This window comes from Gorilla gorilla, chromosome 20 (genome assembly GCF_029281585.2).
Source record: "Gorilla gorilla gorilla isolate KB3781 chromosome 20, NHGRI_mGorGor1-v2.1_pri, whole genome shotgun sequence".
Taxonomy (NCBI): Eukaryota; Metazoa; Chordata; class Mammalia; order Primates; family Hominidae; genus Gorilla; species Gorilla gorilla.
In genome coordinates this window covers 8409582-8428899 of record NC_073244.2, presented here as the reverse complement: position 1 = coordinate 8428899, position 19318 = coordinate 8409582, and the positions used below count along the sequence as shown (strand labels likewise).

Genomic DNA, 19318 nt, shown 5'->3' with positions numbered 1-19318 from the left:
GCAGTGGCACGATCCCAGCTCACTGCAACCTCTGCCTCTCGGGTTCAAGTGATTCTCCTGCCTCAGCCTCCTGAGTAGCTGGGATTACAGGCGTGCACCACCACGCCCGGCTAATTTTATATTTTTAGTAGAGACGGGGTTTCACCATGTTAGCCAGGCTGGTCTTGAACTCCCAACCTCAGGTGATTTACCCACCTCGGCCTCCCAAAGTGCTGGGATCACAGGCATGAGCCACCGTGCCCGGCTGTATTTGGGGGTCTTTGCTTGTTTTGTTTTTGGACTCCACAATACGTGGGATCACGCAGTATTTTTCTCTCTCAGCGTCTGGCCTATTTCACTTGGCATCGTATTCTCCAGGTTCTACAAGGGGGAATTTTATGGCATGCAAATATTTTAATTTTTTTTTTTTTTTTTTTTTTTTGAGACGGAGTCTCGCTTAGCCGTCCAGGCTGGAGTGCAGTAGTGCGATCTCGGCTCACTGCAACCACTGTCTCCCGGGTTCAAGCGATTCTCCCATCTCAGCCTCCCGAGTAGCTGGCATTACAGGCGCCTGCCACCACGCCTGGCTAATTTTTGTATTTTTAGTAGAGCCGGGGTTTCACTGTGTTGCCCAGGCTGGTCTTGAACTCCTGACCTCAGGTGATCTGCCTGCCTTGGCCTCCCAAAGTGCTGGGATAACAGGCATGAGCCACTGCGCCCGGCCTATTTTAATTTTTTAAAGAAAGAAATTGGTCAGGCATGGTGGCTCATGCGTGTCATCCCAGCACTTTGGGAGGCCAAAGCGGGTGGATTGCCTGAGCCCAGGAATTTAAGACCAGCCTGGCCAATATGGCATAACACCATCTCTACAAAAACTACAAAAATTAGCTGGGCATGGTGATGGGCACCTGTAATCCCAGCTACTTGGGAGGTTGAGGCAGGAGAATCTCTTAAACCTGAGAGGTGGAGGTTGCAATGAGCTGCGATCACACCACTGCACTCCAGCCTGGGTGACAGAGTGAGACTGTCTTAAAAAAAAAAGAGAGAGAGAGAAAGAGAGGGAGAGAGAAAAGAAAGAGAAAGAAGAAAGAAGGAAATAGAAAGAAAAAGAAAGAAAAGAGAGAGACAAAGGAAGACAGAAAGAGAGTAAGAGAGAGAAAGAAAAAGAGGGAGGAAAGAAGGAAGGCGGGAGGGAGGGAGGGATGGAGGGAAGGGAGGGAGGAAGGGAGGGAGGGAGGAGGGAAGGAGGGAGGGAGGGAGGAAGGAAGGAGGGAAGGAGGGAGGAAGGGATGGAGGGAAGGGAGGGAGGGAGGGAGGGATGGAGGGAGGAAGGAGGGAAGGAGGGAGGGAGGGATGGAGGGAAGGGAGGGAGGGAGGAAGGAAGGAGGGAAGGAGGGAGGAAGGGATGGAGGGAAAGGTGGGAGGGAGGAAGGAAGGAAGGAGGGAAAGAGGGAGGAAGGGAGGGAGGAAGGAAGGAGGAAAGGAGGGAGAGAGGGAGGGATGGAGGGAAAGAAGGGAGGGAGGAAGGAAGGAGGGAGGGATGGAGGGAAGGTAGGGAGGGAAGGAAGGAAGGAAGGAAGGAAGTCGGACAGAGATCTGGAGAAGTGCCTCCAGGACACAGTGGGGAGGGCTGGGAGGCGGTGGCAGCCCTTCATACATGAGGTCCCTTGACCACCACCACTGTCCATGGCCTCTGTGTCCCAAGGGGGACTGATCTCTCCTTGCTGACATTCGGCACCTGCTACCTGGAGTGTTTCTTGCCTGTGTCTGAGACTTGCCTGCCTGCTGGGTGGAAGGGCCAGCTGCACATAGGTGCCCAGGGCCCTGAGCTGGGTTTAAAGCCGGGCTATTGGCGACTTGAAATCCATACTAATTTATGAACAGGAGGTCCCAGCGGTTCGTGTTGCCCCAGCTCGGCAGTTTCTGAGAGGACCTAACCCCCGCCGAGAGGTCTCTCCTCCTTGTCTCCACTGCTGGCCGCCCGGGTTGATTGTGATTTGTCCACACAGGGAACATGAAAACGCAGCGTTTCTGTCAGGCTGAGTGAGCCGCTGAAGGTCGCTGGGGGACAGCCTGGCGCCAGCTGGTGCGGCTCAAGGCCCGAGGACAGAGCGGCTGGGATGCGGCTTCACCCACGCTGTGCTCGCCTCTGACCCAAGCTGCTCTGAGGCCGAGTGCAGACCAAGGGGCATCCGCAGGGATCGCCTCACTGCCAAGTCCAAGGTCCTGAGGACAGCCAGGGGCTGGGGTTAAAGGGCTGGGGACAGGGAGGTTTGCAGTGAAGGCAGAGAGTGAGAACTCATCTTAAAAATGATTCCTAGGGCTGGGAATCATTGTTGCCTGTAATCCCAACAACTTCGGGAGGCCAAGGCTGGCGGATCACCTGAGGGCAGGAGTTCAAGACCAGCCTGGCCAACATGAGGAAACCCTGTCTCTACTAAAAATACAAAAAAAGCTAGCCAGGCATGGTGGTGGGTGCCTAAAATTCCAATTACTCTGGAGGCTGAGGCAGGAGAATCGCTTGAACTCGGGAGGTGGAGGTTGCCGTGAGCCGAGATCGTGCCCCACTGCACTCCAGCCTGGGGGATAGAACGAGACTCTGCCTCAAAAAAAAAAAAAAAAAAAAAAAGATTCCTATGACATGAATATTCACAGCAGCAGATTCACAATTGCCAACAAGTAGGAACAAGCCGATTGTCCATCCGCCGGTGAATGGATTTAAAAAACACGTCCTTCCATACTCAGGAGGAGTAAGACTCAGCCATGGAAAGGAGCGAGTCTTTGACACAGGTCACAGCGTGGATGCACCTCGAGGACGTCACACTCAGTGAGAGACACCAGACACAAAAGGCCACACAGTGTGTGACCCCATTTCTATGAAATGTCCAGGACAGGCCCATCCACAGAGACAGGGAGGGAGTGCGTGGGGGCCGGGGCTGGGGATCGGGGGCTGATGGCGAGGGGGCTTCTTTGTAGGGTGATGAGAATGTTCTGGAACTACATAAAGGTGATGGTTGGCCAGTTTTGCAAATATACTGAAAACAATGAATTATACACTTCAAGTGGGCGAGTTGTGTGGTACAGGCGTTCACAATAAGGCTGTTTAAAAATAATGATTCCTGGCTGGTCGCAGTGGCTCACGCCTGTAATCCCAGCACTTTGGGAGGCTGAGGCGGGTGGATCATGAGGTCAGGGGTTCAAGACCAGCCTGACCAACATGGTGAAACCCTGTCTCTACTAAAAATAAAAAAATTAGCCGGGGGTGGTGGTAGGTGCCTGTAATCCCAGCTACTCAGGAGGCTGAGGCAGGAGAATTGCTTGAACCCGGGAGGTGGAGCTTGCAGTGAGCTGAGATCGCACTCCAGCCTGGGTGACAGAGCAAGACTCCGTCTCAAAAAAAAAAAAAATAATAATAATAATAATAATGATTCCTAGGGGTGAGTGTCTACACTGAATGTATCCGCCTCTCTCAGTTTGCTGGTTTTGATAAGATGTGCCCTAGTTGTGTATGGTGTCGCTGGCAGGGCAGTGAGTTGAAGGGCGCACCAGACCACTTCACATTCATTCAGTAATTTAAGGTTGTGCAGGTGAAATGGCTGCGCCTGTAATCCCAGCCCTTTCAGAGGACAAGGTGGTGAGAGGATCACTTGAGCCCAGGAGTTCAAGACCAGGCTGGATAACATAGCATAGACCCTGTCTCTATTTTTAAAAAATTAAAAAATTAGCCCACAAATTAAGCACATTCCTTCCCCCTTCCCAGAACATAAAAACTACAACAGTGATGCCCACCTGTAGGCCCAGCTCCTCAGGAGGCTGAGGAAGGAGGATCGCTTGAGCCCAGGAGGTGGAGGCTGCAGTGAGCTGTGATTACACCATTGCACTCCAGCCTGGGCAACAGAGTGAGGCCCTGTCTCAAAAAAAAAAAAACAAAAAACCATGATTCAAAGTTGAAGGATTATGTTCATAGCGGCCCTGCAAGGTGGAGGGCCTCCTGCAGCCCTGTGGGCATGCCGCTCCAGCCCTTTCATCACTCATCCCTGCTGCCCTGAGCTGCTGCTGTCCTGAGTGGCAGGCCCTGGTGTAGCAGATCCTGCAAGATTCCAGCTGCTGCCAGAGCCCAAGGGTGCCAGGGCATTCCTGTGGCAAGGGCACCACCTGCAGGTGACAGTGGGGATTTCAGCTCCCTATCCCTACCTTTTATTGATGGTAAATTACCCTGAGCTCATAGAACGGAAACTAGCATTTTAAAAAGTCTGCATTTTTAAAAATGAACTTTTAATTTTAGATTTTCAGAAGAGTTGCAAAGAAATCCAGAGACTTCCTGTCTACCTCTCACCAGTTTTCCCTTATGTTAGCATCTCATGAAGTCACCATGCATTTGGGGTTGCTCTGTTTTTGAGACAGTGCCGTGCTCTGTTGCCCAGGCTGGAGTGCGGTGGCACAATCGCAGATCACTGCAGCCTCGACCTCCTGGGCTCAAGCGATCCTCCTGCCTCGGCCTCCCAAGTAGCTGGGACTACAGGTTTGCACCACCATGCCCAGCTAATTTTTACACTGTTTTTATAGAGATGGGAGATGGGGTCTTGCTATGTTGCCCAGGCTGGACCATATACTTGTGACCACCAAGAAGCCCATGTGGGTACATTTCTATAAGCTAAATTTCACTCTTTATCCCAGTTTCACGATTTTTTTCTTCTAATGTCCTTTTTCTGTTTTAGGATCCTATCCTGGATCCCAAGTAGCTTTTTTTTTTTTTTTTTTTGAGACAGGGTCTCGTTCTGTCACCCAGGCTAGAGTGCAGTGGCATGATCTCAGCTCACTGCAACCTCCGCCTCCTGGGTTCAAACGATTCTCCTGCCTCAGCCTCCCAAGTAGCTGGGATTACGGGCGCCCACCACCACGCCTGGCTAATTTTTGTATATTTAGTAGAGACAGGATTTCAACATGTTGACCCGGCTGGTCTCGAACTCCTGACCTCAGGTGATCCACCCACCTCGGCCCCCCAAAGTGCTGGGATTACAGGCGTGAGCCACCGCGCCTGGCCCCATGTGGCATTTATTTTTATTTTTTCTCAGACTGGATCGCACTCTGTTGCCTAGGCTGGAGTGCAGTGGTGCAATCCTAGCTCACGGCAACCTTGATCTCCCGGGATCAAGCGATCCTCCCATCTCAGCCTCTCGAGTAGCTGGGGTCACAGGCGGGCACCACTACACCCTCCTAATTTTTAAATTTTTTTTGTCAAGATGGGGTCATTTTGTAGAGATGGGGCGACTCACTGGGAGGACCCTGGACTCCGCACGAGGTCTCCTTGTGGCTGTGGTTTGTCCCAGCAAGAGGACATGGAAGCACAGAGCAGAGTTTGGGAAGGGAAAGGCTCGTGGGGTGGGTCGGGGAGGCCAGGCCCGGCTTCCAGGCCCAGCTTCCAGGCCCTCTCCCTATGCGTCACGCGGGACACGCCACATCCCCAGCAGCGAGCTGGGACAACAGCCCAAAGCACTGTCACCAGCGAGGCTCCCAGAGACCCAGCACCCACGTTCCTATGGGGGCTGGTTCTGCGGCCCCTGCTCCCTGACCCATGCCAGGATTCCAGGCTCCAGAGGGAGGCAAGGATTTCATATAAACCACGGTGTTTGCAGGAACAGCTTTGGCCCTGGAGCTTGTCCTGTCAGTGATGGTGGCGGGGTCCCCCCGAGTCCCCCGAGGTGGGGAGTTCCTGGTCGCAGCCTCAGGCATGTGGTGCCAGCCTGGTTCTGCTCAGAGACTGCCCGTACCAGCTGAGCTGGGGCTGAGGGACTTCCCAGGATGCAGGACTTTCAGGCTAACTCTGGAAAAGTCCTGGGCAGACCTGGATACATTGGGTGCCTTCTGGGCACCGTGGGACTACCTCAGCCCCTTCTTCCTCCCAGGGAGATCATGAGGCTCCAAAGATGTACAGAGATGTTTTTGATAAACTGTGAAGAGCCATAGAAACATCAATCCTTGCACTCAGTTCAGTTTTCAAACACGTGGAAAACGTATTAGGAATAATGTCATAAATCTCTAATAATAAATATTTTCAGTGAATTGTCTTCTGTTTTTTTCCTTTTCTATTTTTTTTTTTTTTTTTGAAGCAGAGTCTTGCTCTGTTGCCCAGGCTGGAGGGCAGTGGCTCGATCTCAGCTCACTGCACCCTCTGCCTCCCGGGTTCAAGGGATTCTCCTGCCTCAGCCTCCTAAGTAGCTGGGACTACAGGCACCCGCCACCACGTTGGCTAATTTTTGTATTTTTAGTAGAGACGGGATTTTGCCATGTTGGCCAGGCTGGTCTCGAACTTCTGATCTCATGATCCGCCTGCCTTGGCCTCCCAAAGTGCTGGGATTACAGGCCTGAGCCACCGCGCCTGGTTGCCAAAATGATTTCTGTCCTTGTCCAATCACAAGCGCGAGGCCATTCTCCAATGCTGACCCCATCAACACGTGCATGGCGCCTCCAGCCAAGCCACGCCAAACTAACTCTATGTGTTTTTTCCAGGGAGTGGAGCTTGGTGTCGGGATCTCGGTGCTGCAGACGGCGAGACCTCCTGCACAGGTCGGTGCTGTAATGCATTTCTTTGTTATGATTTGAGGCTCGGTTGGCTGTTTTGCACCCTGGATGTAAGACGTGGGGTTGCCGTCAAGGCGGGCGTCTTGGCCTTGACCTGGGTCTGTCGGCTGTTTTGTATCCACCAAGTATGGGTAATGGGGAGCAGGTGTGGGTAACAGCTGCTAGCTCCTGGCAGAGTTTCCCGCCCACGAGGCAGGGAACGTGGCACTCACTGGTCCTGCTGGTGCCGGAGCCCCTGGATGGGGTCAGGGTGGGAAGCCCACAGCGGTGCTGCATGCCTTTCCGGTGTCTTCGTGCCATGGTAGGGAGTTTTAAGGAGCCTTCACCTGTATCTCCCGTGCACCTGGAGAGTGACCCGTCGCTGGCCCTTTAGCTCTCCTCTGTTGATTTACTCCTCGTTTTTCTCCCTAAAGAATCATGAGTGGCTTTTAAAATGTAGGAAGAGGAAACCATTTAAAAATAAGTAGAAAGGAAGGCGGAAATGTCCAGAAAAGGCAAAGCCGTAGGGACAGAAAAGGACTCTTGGTGGTTGGAGGCTGGGGACATGAACGTGCGCCGGACACTTGCCAGGGACGTGGAAATGGACCCGATGGTCGGGTGGGGGTGACCGCAACCTGGTGAACTTACTTAAAAATCTTAAAACAAATTTTTTTTAAGAGTTAGGGTTTTGGCCAGGCATGGTGGCTCATGCCTGTAATCCCAGCACTTTGGGAGGCCGAGATGGGTGGATCACCTGAGGTCAGGAGTTCCAGACCAGCCTGACCAACATGGTGAAACCCCATCTCTACTAAAAATAGGAAAATCAGCCAGGCGTGGTGGCAGGTGCCTAGAGTCCAAGCTACTCGGGAGGCTGAGGTGCGAGAATCACTTGAGCCTGGGAGATGGTGGTTGCAGTGAGCCAAGATCATGCCACTGCGCTCCAGCCTGGGTGACAGAGCGAAACTCCTTCTAAAAAAAAAAAAAAAAGAGAGAGAGAAAAGAAAGAAAGAAAGAAAGAAAGAAAGAAAGAAAGAAAGAAAGAAAGAAAGAAAGAAAAAAAAACAGAAAAGAGTTAGGGTTTGCTTTGTTGCCCAGGCTGGTCTTGAACTCTGTGGCTCAAGTGATCTTCCTGCTTTGACTTCCCAAAGTGCCAGGATTACAGGTGCGCACCATTGCACCCAGCCCTGAAGTATCTTTGAGCAGTACACTTCACTTGAATTTTATGGCATGTAATGTGTACCTTAAAAATGCATATTTTAGCTAAGCCCAGTATAAATCATTTTGGTCTCATCCTTAGTAGTCAATGGTCATGAGAGGTAATTCAGAAATAGATGTACTCAAAAGTCAAGAATATGTTCAAATTTAGCAATAAGGCAAAGACTCCAAATGTCCATCAATGGGTGAATGGATCAGCAGAACATCCTCCATCCACACCATGGAGTGTTACTCAGCCATGAAAAGGAATGAAGCTTTGACACAGGCCACAGTGTGGATGTACCTTGAGGACGTCACGCTCAGTAAGAGATGCCAGACACAAAAGGCCACACAGCATGTGATCCCCTTTCTACAAAAGGTTCAGGACAGGCCGATCCACAGAGGCAGGGAGGGGATGCGTGGGTGCCGAGACTGGGAGGGCATGGGAAGTGATGGTTGATGGGTTTCTTCTTCTTGGCATAATTAGAATGTTCTGGAATTAGTGGTGATGGTTGCAGGACTCTGTGAATGTACTAAATGCCATTGAATTGTGTGTTTTCTTTTTATTTTATGATTTTTTTCTTCTTTTTGGTGCCGCAGATAATACTCAGAAAGAATTATGCATTTTAAATGGGTGCACTGTATGTCATATGAATTACATCTCAATAACATGATGCATGTATAGATAGAGAGAGCATTATATATATAGATATATAGATATATAGATATAATATATATCTATATATCTATATATATAGAGAGAGTGTAGGCCGGGTGCGGTGGCTCACACCTGTAATCCCAGCACTTTGGGAGGCCAAGGCAGGTGGATCACCTGAGGTCAGGAGTTTGAGACTAGCCTGGCCAACATGGCGAAACCCCGTTTCTACTAAAAATACAAAAATTAGCCAGATGTGGTGTTAGGCACCTGTAATCCCAGCTACTTGGGGGGCTGAGGTGGGAGGATTGCTTGAACGCGGGAGACGGAGGTTGCAGTGAGCTGAGATTGCGCCACTGCACTCCAGCCTGGGCGACAGAGTGAGTCTCCATCTCAGAAATAATAAAATAAAATAAAATAAAGTGTAGATGCAAAAAGTGTAGATATAAAATATATGTATAATATTTATTTATGAAGCCAAACATAAAAATGTAAAAGATTTCATATTGTACAATTCCACTTACAGGAAAATTCTAGAAAAGGTGACAGATCAGAGGTGGCCTGGAGGCTGGGGGGTTGGGATCGGGGCAGCTCTGGGAGTCGATGACAGCGTCCCATTGAGATTATGCTGATGGTTGCATAGCTGTAGAAATGAATGGCAACCCTTAGAACCATGCGCGCTTGAAGATTAGCGTGCTCAGTGTGCATCGCAGGCTGTGTAACTGCACCCCAGTGAAGCTGTGACACCAACAGAAAAGCTCAGCCCGGAAAAGGAGGCGCAGGGCTGGAAGGTGTGCAGAGCCTGGAGAGGTCTCGGACTTTGCATTTCCGGTGCACATGGTGCAGGGCGGGAAGGTGTGCAGAGCCCGGAGAGGGCGCAGACTTTGCATTTCGGGTGCCGACGGCAGGGCCAGAAGGTGTGCAGAGCCCGGAGAGGGCTCAGACTATGCATTCCCGGTACTTCCTGGGGCTGCCACAGGTTTGGTGTTGGGCTTCTTCAAACATTCAGTTCTCGCCGGGCGCCATGGCTCACGCCTGTAATCCCAGCACTTTGAGAGGCCAAGGCAGGAGGATGGCTTGAGCCCAGGAATTTGAGATCAGCTTGGTCAACAGAGCGATATCCTAATCTCTACAGAAAATTAGACAGGTATGGTGACACGCACCTGTAGTCCCTGCTAGTGGGGGGCTGAAGTGGGGAGGATCATTTGAGCCTGAGAGTTTGAGACCAGCCCAGGCAACATGGTGAAACCCCATCTCTACAAAAAATACAGAAATTAGCCAGGCGTGGTGGTGCACACCTGAAATCCCAGCTACTTAAGAGGCTGAGGTGGGAGGATCGCTTCAGCCCCGGAGGTCGAGGCTGCAGTGGGCTATGATTGCACCACTGCACTCCAACCTGGGCAACAGAGCCAGACCCTGTCTAAAAAACAGAAACAAATAACCCCATTCATTTCGACAGGGAAACGCTGGCAGCTGCGGAGCTAATAGTGTTTGCAAGCTAGGATACGGCAATTCTCAGCAAGAAACGTTGTGATTTCTGATCTCCCGTGGGCCCCTTTGGAAAGACTGCCCGTGATGGTGTCATCGTTCTCCATGACCTGTCCCAGAAACACGTGTCCCATGGTGGGGGTCTGTGAGAACAGCTCCCTGGCAGGCAGGCTGTGGGCTGGTGGGGCTGCCCACTAAGCCCCCAGGGCCTGGATCGGAGCTGCTAGATCCTCTTTGGGCACTGGTGGATGTAGGCACCTCCTGCCCCAGACGTAACAAGTGACCACTGATGTAGAACGGCTTCTCCCACACAGTTATTATCTGACAGCGCTGCAGCTCAGAAGTCTAACATAGGGCCGGGCGCCGTGGCTCACTCCTGTAATCCCAGCACTTTGGGAGGTCGAGGTGGGCGGATCACCTGAGGTCAGGAGTTTGAGACCATCCTGGCTAACATGGTGAAACCCCATCTCTACTAAAAATACAAAAAAAGCTAGCCAGGTGTGGTGGTGTGCATCTGTAGTCCCAGCCACTCAGGAGGCTGAGGCAGGAAAATCGCTTGAGCCCGGGAGGCGGAGGTTGCAGAGCCAAGATCACGCCACTGCACTGCAGCCTGGGCGACAGAGTGAGATTCCATCTCAAAAAAGGAAAAAATAAAAAAAAAGAAGTCTAACATAGGCCTCACTGGGCTAAAATCATGGAAAATCAAGGTGTGGGCAGGCCAGTCCCTCCTTGGGGCTCCAGGGGAAAATCTGGTTCCCGCATTTCCCAGCGTCTAGAGGCACCCACATCCCTTGGCTCGGGCCCCCTCCTCCCCCTTCATAGCCACAGTGAAGCCTCTTCCAGTCTCTGTTTGACTCTCACCCTCCTGCCTCTTCTCCTGAGGACCCTATGAGGACGTTGGGGCCCCCAGATCACCCCGGATGCTATCCTATCTCATGATCCTTAACTTCATCCCATCTGCGGTCCCTTTTGACATGGAGCTCACCTGTCCACGGCTTCTGGGGTTAGGATGGGGCTGTCGCTGGGAGCCTGCTGTTCCTTCTGCTGAAATGGGGAATGGGCTGGAGGGGTGAGCAGAGCCGACTTCCTCCCTTACCTGGTCACTCACCCGCCTGTGACCTCAAGGAGAGAGGAAGAGGCTCCCCGTGGGGATCTGCCAGGCGCAACTCTGGCCATCGCAGGGCTGAGTTCTCGAGGCTAAGAGCCACTGAGGGTCAGCTGCAGGACCCGAGTCCCTTCTTCTTGTACCACCTCTGGGGACCATCTGCCAGTTTCTGGAGTGCCTCCCCTTCATTTCATAGACTTAAGTTTCTCAAGCAGGTCGTTTTAGGGATGGCAGTTTGGCCTGAAGCCCTTTGATCCCTGATTGACGTCAGAACTTGGTGAGAGCCTGGGTATGGTGGCTCACGCCTGTCATCCCAGCACTTTGGGACGCCAAGGCGGGAGGCTGGCTTGAGCCCAGGAGTGTGAGACTAGCCTGGGCAACATAGCAAGACCCCATCTCTACAAAAAAATTAAACAATTAGCTGGGTGTTACAGTGTGTACCTGTGGTCCCAGCTACACTGGAGGCTGAGGCAGGAGGATCACTTGAGCCTAGGAGATCGAGTGGTGCAGTGAGCCGAGATCACACCAGTGCACTCCAGCCTGGGCAACAGGGCAAGACCCTGTCTCCAAAAAAGCAACAGCTAAAAAGGTAAAATGAAGAAAAGTACAAAGAAGACCAAGCCCCTAAGTTCCCCAGCCCAGCACCGATGGGCCTCAGCATCTTGCCAAGCCTGTGCTGGGATTTTCATGAATTACATTCACCTGTAGATTTCACACGAGGAGGGTTCTGTTCTCTCATTCCTCATTCCCGTCACTGGGCATCTTTCCTTGTCGAGAAACCTCGACATCCACCCTCATTCTTGACGCTCGTTAAGGCACTCCGTGTGATAGGGGGTGGTGACTTATCACTTTAAAAATGATTTTATAATGTGTTTAACTGGTCCCCCTAGCTGGGCTTTTGGAATGTCTCTCTTTTTCTTTATGTCTTTCTTTCTCTCTTCCTCTCTCTCTCCTTCCTTCCTCTCTCTTTCTTTCCTTCTCCCTCTCTCTTTCTCTCGCCTTCCTCCCTCTCCCCCTTCTCTCTCCTTCCTTCCTATCTCTATCTCCCTCCCTCTGCCGCTTCCTTCCCTCCCTCCTCCCTCCGTCCTCCCCTCCCTCCCTCCTTCCCTCCCTCCCTGCCTCCTTCCTTCCTTTCTCCTTCCTTCCTTCCCTCCCTCCCTCCTCCCTCCCTCCTTCCTTCCTTTCTTCCTTCCCTCCCTTCCTCCCTCCTTCCCTCCCTCCTTCCTTCCTCACTCCCTCCTTCCCTCCCTCCCTGCCTCCTTCCTTCCTCCCTTTCTCCTTCCTTCCTTCCCTCCCTCCCTCCTCCCTCCCTCCTTCCTTCCCTCCTTCCTTCCTCCCTCCCTCCTTCCCTCTCTCCCTCCCTCCTTCCTTCCTTTCTCCCTCCCCTCCCCTTCCTTCCTTCCATCCCTCCCTTACCCTCTCCTTCCCTCCCTTCTTCCCCCTTACCCCCTCCTTCCTCTCCTCTCACTCCCTCCTTCCCTCCCTCCTTCCTTCCCTCCCTCCCTCCTTCCCTCCCTCCCTGCCTCCTTCCTTCCTCCCTTTCTCCTTCCTTCCTTCCCTCCCTCCCTCCTCCCTCCCTCCCTCCTTCCTTCCTTCCTTCCTTCCTCCTTCCTTCCTTTCTCCCTCCTTCCTTCCCTCCTTCCTTCCTCCCTCCCTCCTTCCCTCCCTCCCTTACCCTCTCCTTCCCTCCCTTCTTCCCCCTTCCCCCCTCCTTCCTCTCCTTCCCTCCCTCCTTCCCTCCCTCCCTCCTTCCCTCCCTCCCTTACCCTCTCCTTCCCTCACCCTCTCCTTCCCTCCCTTCTTCCCCCTTCCCCCCTCCTTCCTCCCCCTCCCTCCCTCCTTCCCTCCCTTACTCCCTCCTTCTCTCCCTTCCCTCCCTTCCCCCACTCCTCCCCACTCCCTGCCTCCCTCCCTCTCTCCTTCCTTCCTGAATCCCTCCCCTTGGATGGTTGAGGTTTCAGTTAAATTCCTGCGAGTGCTTGTGCTGCTGAGCTCTGTGCCTGTGATCTACATTTGACGTCCAGCCACAAAAACCTCCAGAAACACCCCATTCCTTCCTGGAGCGCTCGTTCCCCACCCTCCCAGCCGCAGCTGTGAAATCTTTGCCAAGCTGGCAAGTAGGGGCGCTCATCTTTGTTTTGTTTGAGTGTCCTCGGTGGCCAGTGAATCCGACTGTTCTCTGGGCATCCTTCTGTGGGCTGCCAGGCTGGGGTCTTTGCTGACCTTTCTGTTCCGGCGTCTCAGGCGCATTGATTTGTTTGAACAGTTTATAAACGTTTGTTTGAACTCTGCAAATATTTTCCTGAGCGTGTCTTTTGACTTTGCTTACGGTGGGTTTTGCCAAAGAGGAATTTTTTTTTTTTTTTTTTGACAGAGTCTCACTCTGTTGCCCAGGCTGGAGTGCAGTGGCGCGATCTTGGTTCACTGCCACCTCCTCCTCTCGGGTTCAAGCGATTCTCCCGCCTCAGCCTCCCAAGCTGGGATTACAGGTGTGCACCACCATGCCCGGCTAATTTTTGTATTTTTAGTAGAGATGGGGTTTCACCATGTTGGCCAGGCTGGTGTAGAACCCCTGACGTCAAGTGATCCTCCTGCCTCGGCCTCCCAAAATGCTGGGATTACAGGCGTGAGCCACCGCGCCTGGCCAGGATTTTAAATGTTTGTTATACATGAGCATCTCCTTTGTTTTTTTTATGGATCTCTTCCAAATTTTAAGATTATAAAAAATATCACCTGTATTTTGTTCCGATTGCATGTTTTACGCTTAAATTCTGAACTACTTGAAATTTAACTGTGGTAGTGGGGCTCACGGAGGAAGCAGGGGTGATTCTGACCCAACCCTCACCTCCCCTCCCCTCCCCAGGGGATGCTGGGAGATGTCTAGGGATGTCTCTGGTTGTCACGACTGGGGGGTGCTCCTGGCATGAGTGGTTGGAGGTCAGGGACACTGCTCAACACGGCCCCATCCAAGAGAATCATCCAGCCCCAATGTCTACAGTGCCCAGGAGGGAGAGACTCTTTCTTTCTCCCTTCCCTTCCCCTCCCCTCCCCCTTCCCTTCCCCTCCCCTCCCCTTCCCTTCCCCTCCCCTCCACTTCCCCTTCCCCTTCCCTTCCTTTTCCCCTCCCCTTCCCCTCCCCTCCCCTTCCCTTCCCCTCCTCTCCCCTTCCCCTTCCCTTCCTTTTCCCCTCCCCTTCCCCTTCCCCTCCCCCTCCCTCTTCCCTTCCCCTTCTCTTCCCCTTTTCTTTTCTTTTCTCTTTCTGACAGAGTCTCACTCTGTCACCCAGGCTGGAGTGCAGTGGCACGATCTCAGCTCACTGCAACCTCTGCCTCCCAGGTTCAAGTAATTCTCTGCCTCAGCCTCCCGAGTAGCTGGGATTACAGGTGCATGCCACTACGCCCGGCTAACTTTTGTATATTTAGTAGAGACTGGGTTTCACCATGTTAGCCAGGCAGATCTTGAACTCCTGACCTCGTGATCCACCTGCCTCGGCCTCCCAAAGTGCTGGGGTGACAGGCGTGGAGCCACCACGCCCGGCCCATTCATTATTTAAAACTGACTTCAGTCCCTGCTCACACTAGACAACAGGATAAACTCCTGATGGGGCAGACGGTGTAAACCAGGGGGACCCCCAGCTCCTGGGATTCACCTCCTCTCTCTCTCCCAACTCAGGGTGTGGATTTCAATGTGTGCAGCCTCCTGGGACCTCAGCAGGGCAGAAAATCATGGGACGTGGAGTCTCTTGGGGGTCTGTGGAATCCCCTAACCCGGGGGGTCTCAACCAGGGGTGATTCTGCCTCCAGGGGACATCTGTAATTGTCATGATGGAGGGATGCTCCTGGCATGGAGTGGATGGAGGCCAGGGACGCTGCTCAGCACCCTATGGTGCCCAGGACGGCCCCACCCCAGAGAATGATCAGGCTCTGATGTCCACACACCCAAGGGGAGGCCCCAGTAGAGGGGAAGGAATTAGTGGTGAGCAGGTGTGGTGCCGGCTGACCTTGAAGGGGTTCTCTGTTACAAAGGATGGCGTGGGATGCGGGCTTTTCCTGATCTTTTAATAATGTTGCTAGTCATTCATTGAGCACCTCCTGTTTGCTGGGCGCTGGGCTGGGCGAGTGCGGCTTTGGTTCCTGCGGGCACAGGGTGGGAAGCTTGGAAACTCACTTCCCTACAAGGACGGACGGGGAGGAGAGCGAGGCTGTGAGGGGTGCAGGCGCCTGCGGGGGTCTCTGACCTCTGGGTGACAGCCTCTCCAGGAGAGCAGGTGCGCCGCCAAGTGAGGGCCGTGGCTGCCTGTCCTGGTGAGAAAACCAGCACCGTGATCCCCTGCTCCTATCCTTCTGCAGGCCCCAGGGCAAAACAACAACGACAACAGCAAAGACGGCCCGGGCTCGCGGGGAGCCCGTTCCTGGGGCCTCTGAAGCTCGATTTGCAGAGGGCTGCTGTTACCGCTGGCGGCCACGAGGGGGCAGAGGAGGCCCACGGAGTTTCCTGGACCCGGGCCTGGAGCCGGCAGGGGGCTGGAGATGCGGGGGGTGCAGCGGGTGTGCAGGTGGGTGCAGGTGAGGACAAGTGGAGTTGGAGGTGCAGGTGGGGACGGAGGTGCAGGTGGGGACAGAGGTGCAGGTGGGCACAAGTGAGGACGGAGGTGCAGGTGGGTGCAGGTGGGTGCAGGTGGGGACGGAGGTGCAGGTGGGGACGGAGGTGCAGGTGGGCACAAGTGAGGACGGAGGTGCAGGTGGGTGCAGGTGGGGACAGAGGTGCAGGTGGGCGCAGGTGGGCACAAGTGGGGACGGAGGTGCAGATGGGCGCAGGTGTGCGTAGTTGGGTTCAGGTGGGTGCAGGTGGGGATGGAGGTGCAGGCAGTGCATACTGACTGTATCCCAGATGTCTTCAGTCACCCCCGAGCCCCTCTTTAAGCTCTGTCACTACCCCCACTGCAGTTTGCTTGGTACCTTCCTGGTTCAACACTGACAGCCCTAAGTCCCAGGCAAACCCAGATGGTTGGCCCCTGCCCTAGGGGCCCCTGTGCGCACACTCAGAGCCTCTCTGCCCAAAACCAGAGGCGGTCCCTGGGTGTTGTGCGTGGCAGGAGGCGGGAGGCACTGGCTCTGCTCCCCAGGAGTGGCCTTAAGGCAGTCAGGGAATGCACCTCACACTTGGGCACAGAGGTGTCTCCAGAGCAGAGCTCGGACCAGAGAATGGAAGGCATAAAGCATCCCTAGAGGGCTGGGTGGCCCTGGGAGAGTGCAGGTCATCCTGCCATGGGAATCAGACCCTGGCTTGTCCCCACCATCAGGCCCTGGGGTGCCTGTCATCCCCCCTCCCAGATATCATGCTCCTCAGGGTGAGAACTGGCTGTGGACCTGGGGCTGCCACTCCCCAGCTCAGAGAGGGGTCATTGTCCTGGCGGGCAGAGGGCCTGGATCCTCGCCTGTGAGTTAGAGACTCGTGCGCCCCTGAGTGAAGGCAGTAGAGAGCTGGTTCAGCTTGGCCAGAGGAGAATTCCATCCACCCCCTGAGTGGGAGGGAGAGAGGAGGTGAATCCCAGGAGCTGGAGTTACCCTGATTTATGCTGTCTGCGCCTTTGGGAGTTTATTCTGGTGTCCGGTGTGAGCAGAGAGCAGACTCTGTTTTTTTCCAAATAACACAGGGTCTCTCTCCCCCTGGCTCCTGTAGACATTGGGGCCACATTTTTCTCTGGGGTGGGGCTGTCCTGGGCACTGCAGGGTGCTGAGCAGCATCCCTGGCCTCCACCCACTCCATGCCAGGTGCACCCCCCAGTTGTGACAACCACAAATGTCCCCAAATATCACTCAGTGTTCCTTAGGGGACAGAATCACCCCAAGTTGGCCAGGCGCGGTGGCTCACACCTGTAATCCCAGCACTTTGGGAGGCTGAGGTGGGCGGATCATTTGAGGTCAGGAGTTCGAGACCAGCCTGGCCAACATGGTGAAAACTCCTCTCTACTAAAAATACAAAAATTAGCTGGGTGTGGTGGCGGGCGCCTGCAATCCCAGCTACTCCGTAGGCTGAGGCAGGAGAATCACTTGAACCTGGGAGGCAGAGGTTGCAGTGAGCCGAGATTGCACCATTGCACTACAGCCTGGGCAATACAGCGAGACTCTGTCTCAAAAAAAAAAAATCACCCCAAGTTGAGACCTCCTGGGTCTCAGGTGTGTCCCATGATCATATGGACCTCTGAGGTTCCAGGAGGCTGCACACACTGAAATCCACACTCCGAGTGAGGAGGGAGAGAAGAGGCAAATCCCAGGAGCTGGGGTCCCCCTGTCTTACACCGTCTGCTCCACTGGGAGTTTGTCGTGGTGTCTGATGTGAGCAGGGGACAGACTTGATTACTTTTTTTCCCCTCAAATTAAGGCAGGGTCTCTCACATTCAGCACTGAAGACTTTCTACCCCTTAGGAGACACTGCGGCTGGGGGTGGGGTTGGAGATGCAGAGGGTGCAGATGGAGATGGGTTCACGGGGCACCTGCACCCACCTGCGCCCACCTGCACCCACCTGCACCTCTGTCCTCACTCATCTGGGGCAATGTCTGGGGATATTTGTGGTTACACGACTGGGGGTGCCCCTGGCATGGAGTGGGTGGAGGCCTGTGACGCTGCTCAGCAGCCTGCAGTGCCCAGGACGGCCCCATCCCAGAGAACGATCCCGCTCCCATGTCCACAGAACCCGGGTGGGAACCCCTCTTCCAGGATAAGCATTTCTTCAGCCTTTTTGCTTCTTGCCTCACTGAGTGCGGAAGAACTTTGCGACCTCCAGATCACAGAGTGTGTTTTTCTGGTAGCTCCTTGTTCTCCCGGCGAGGGTTTTTTTTTTTTTTTTTGGTAACATTTCTGCTGAGAGCTTTACTGGAGTCTCTTATCTTGAGAAGGGCTCTTGTGTGGTGAGCAAACTCCAGTCCCCGCGGCCAGTCAGAGCGGGTTTATTTCCCCCTGGTCGGTCACCAGATTTCAGTGTGTCCTGGTCGTGTTGAAATTCACGTTATTATCGGTTCTTTTCGCGGACAAGTTGTTCCCCTGAAAGAATTGCCAAGGTATACAGCCAGAGCCTGAAAACGCTCTGCTCCCGGAAGGTCACAGCTCATTGCTACCACCCTCCCCGAGAAAACGTGTATGCAGCCCACAAGTAATTATGGGGCGCTGTGCCGAAATCAGGGGCTCTGCCACAGTCCCCAGGACTCAGAAACCTCTCCCTGTACCCAGCAGCCTCCACATCTGTAGCCCAGGACAAGGCGGTGCTTCCCGGCGGTAGGAGAGCTTGGACATGACCTTGACCCTCTATAGCAGGGGTCACCTGGGTGATGCCGCCCCCCACCCCCAACCCCGGGGACACTGAGCAATTTCTGGGACATCTGTGGTTTTCGTGACTTGGGGGAGCTCCTGGCATGGAGTGGGTGGAGGCCAGGGATGCTGCTCAGCACCCCGCAGTGCCCAGGATGGCCCCACCCCAGAGAACAATCCGGCCTCAAATGTCCACAGTGCTGAGGGGGAGAAACTCTGGGTTCATTATTTTGGGGAAAAAATTTGAATTATTTTCCTGCTCATGATAGGCACCATAAACGCCCAGTGGGGCAGACGGTGTAAACCAGGAGGACCCCCAGCTCCTGGGACTCACCTCCTCTCTCCCTCCCCACTCAGGGTGTGGATTTCAATGTGTGCAGCCTCCTGGGACCTCAGCAGGGCAGAGGATCATGGGACGCGGAGTCTCTTGGAGGTCCGTGGACTCCCCTATCCCAGGGGGGCTCAACTCGGGGCAATTTTGCACCCAGGAGACATTTGTGGCTGCCTCGATTGGTGGATGCCATGGGGTGGAGGTCAGGGGTACCACTCAGCACCCTGCAGTGCCCGGGGCAGCCCCACAACCAAGAATGATTCAGCCCCAAATGCCCACAGTGCCGGGGGGAGAAGGCCCGGTGCAGAAGAACCTGCCTCCCGGGGGAGTTGAGAGCAGGCTTCTGTTCTCTTCTGGACAGAATTACTACAGCTCCCACTCAAGCCCCAGTAAACAGACCCCCGTTTTCAAGCCCACGGATGTCCTCTCAATGAATCCCCGTTTCAGAGCTGTTATTGCGACCACCTGACTCTACTGATTAAGGCTCCATACCCAGAGAGGCTCACATCCACGACCACCGAGCCCGGGGATCTGAGCACCCCAGCCCAGTGTGCAGACCACAGCCACCTCTCCTGTGTGTGTGTGTGTGTGTGTGTGTGTGTGTGTATACGTGCACGCCTGTTGCTAAGCAACCGCTTGAACAGTCAGCCTCCCACAGAACGAGGGATGAGGCACCAACTTGGTCATCGGCAGATTC

At 54.0% G+C, this 19318-nt stretch overlaps 1 protein-coding gene across 3 annotated transcripts in view; it reads left to right on the top strand.

Annotated features, from left to right (window-relative positions):
• The window catches only part of GNG7 (G protein subunit gamma 7), a 193532-nt gene that overhangs the window by 50565 nt on the left and 123649 nt on the right, over window positions 1-19318 (top strand). For all 3 annotated transcript variants that reach the window (XM_055371192.1, XM_055371189.1, XM_055371191.2), the window contains one exon: window positions 6490-6546. The gene's annotated coding sequence lies outside the window, so the exon portion shown is untranslated. The remainder of the gene's footprint in view (window positions 1-6489; window positions 6547-19318) is intronic.